Raw genomic sequence first — 2,500 nt, forward strand, 5'->3', positions numbered from 1 at the left:
CCTGAAGTAGGATCTCTCGAGCTTCAGCTATAAAGTAATATAAAAATTCTTCTTCTTCCTCCTCTTCGTCTTCATCTCCTCCTCCTCCTCGTCCTCCTCCTCCTCCTCCTCCTCCTTCTTCTTCTTCTTCTTCTTCTTCTTCTTCTTCTTCTTCTTCTTCTTCTTCTTCTTCTTCTTTTTAAACGAATCTCGACGTTTTCAGATAGAACCTGAGAGAGAGAGAGAGAGAGAGAGAGAGAGAGAGAGAGAGAGAGAGAGAGAGAGAGAGAGAGAGAGAGAGAGGTTATTAACAGAATAATGATTTTTAAAAGATTATTTTTATATATTCCACAAAGCAAACAACTACAGAAAGACAGCATAGCATTCTCAGTAGTTAAAGCCCATATATGTATATATTATATATATATATATATATATATATATATATATATATATATATATATATATATATATATATATACTGTATATATATATATATATATATATATATATATATATATATATATATATATATATATATATATATATATATATATAGTGTATATATACTGTATATATATACAGTGTATATATGGACTTTAACTACTGAGAATGCTGTGTTGTCTTGCTGTAGTTGTTTGCTTTGTGGAATATGTGTGTGTGTGTGTGTGTGTGTATGTGTGTGTATGTGTGTGTGTGTGTGTGTAATACAACGATACAGCGATACCCCGTGGAGTTATGATGTGGAAAAGGTAAAAACATCAAGCTCTCGATGACATGAGGTAGTCTTCGCTATTTGAACATTCTAACAATAACATTTTCTTGAATATCAGGGAAGAAGGATACTGTTTTCCACACCATAAAGATCCTCAATGACTTGCATTTAAATATGAGGTAGTAAAGTAAATTTCAAAGCCAAGAAATAAAAAGATGGCCACAAAAGTAAGTGTGGACAAAGGTGCAATCCTTGTGTCCCTGTGACCAAAATACCATTTCGCTCCTAATGCTGGCTGGGACCCAGAAGGCTTATTGTTCTACTTCCTGGTCAAACTAGGCCTTCCAGGAGAACACTACAATAATGGTCACTGCTCTCTCTCTCTCTCTCTCTCTCTCTCTCTCTCTCTCTCTCTCTCTCTCTCTCAAGAAAACTATAATAATGTTCAGTGCATATGTAAATGGCATTCTCTCTCTCTCTCTCTCTCTCTCTCTCTCTCTCTCTCTCTCTCTCTCTCTCTCTCTCTCTCTCTCTCAAGAAAACTGTAATAATGTTCAGTGTATATGTAAATGGCATTCTCTCTCTCTCTCTCTCTCTCTCTCTCTCTCTCTCTCTCTCTCAAGAAAACTATAATAATGTTCACAGTATATCAGTAAATAGCATTCTCTCTCTCTCTCTCTCTCTCTCTCTCTCTCTCTCTCTCTCTCTCTCTCTCTCTCTCTCTCTCTCTCTCAAGAAAAGTATAATAATGTCCACAGTATATCAGTAAATAGCATTCTCTCTCTCTCTCTCTCTCTCTCTCTCTCTCTCTTTCTCTCTCTCAAGAAAACTGTAATAATGTTCACAGTATATCAGTAAATAGCATTCTCTCTCTCTCTCTCAAGAAAACTATAATAATGGTCACAATATCTCAGTGAATAGCATTATCTCTCTCTCTCTCTCTCTCTCTCTCTCTCTCTCTCTCTCTCTCTCTCTCTCTCTCTCAAGAAAACTGTAATAATGTTCACAGTATATCAGTAACAGCATTCTCTCTCTCTCTCTCTCTCTCTCTCTCTCTCTCTCTCTCTCTCTCTCTCTCTCTCTCTCTCTCAAGAAAACTATAATATGTCCACAGTATATCAGTAAATAGCATTCTCTCTCTCTCTCTCTCTCTCTCTCTCTCTCTCTCTCTCTCTCTCTCTCTCCCTCTCTCTCTCAAGAAAACTATAATAATGTTCACAGTGTATCAGTAAATAGCATTCTCTCTCTCTCTCTCTCTCTCTCTCTCTCTCTCTCTCTCTCAAGAAAACTAGAATAATGTTCACAGTATCTCAGTAAATAGCATTCTCTCTCTCTCTCTCTCTCTCTCTCTCTCTCTCTCTCTCAAGAAAACTAGAATAATGTTCACAGTATCTCAGTAACATTCTCTCTCTCTCTCTCTCTCTCTCTCTCTCTCTCTCTCTCTCTCTCTCTCTCTCTCAAGAAACTATAATAATGTTCACAATACCTCAGTAAATAGCATTCCCCTCTCTCTCTCTCTCTCTCTCTCTCTCTCTCTCTCTCTCTCTCTCTCTCTCTCTCAAGAAAAATATATTAATGGTCACAATATTTCAGTATATAGCATACTCTCTCTCTCTCTCTCTCTCTCTCTCTCTCTCTCTCTCTCTCTCTCTCTCTCAAGAAAACTGTAATAGTGGTCACAATATCTCACTAAATAAGCATTCTCTCTCTCTCTCTCTCTCTCTCTCTCTCTCTCTCTCTCTCTCTCTCTCTCTCTCATCACCATACTCCTTCCAGCTTGTTAAAATGCTTTGGTAATGAGTCACT

Source organism: Macrobrachium rosenbergii, chromosome 40, assembly GCF_040412425.1.
Source record: "Macrobrachium rosenbergii isolate ZJJX-2024 chromosome 40, ASM4041242v1, whole genome shotgun sequence".
Lineage (NCBI taxonomy): Eukaryota > Metazoa > Arthropoda > Malacostraca > Decapoda > Palaemonidae > Macrobrachium > Macrobrachium rosenbergii.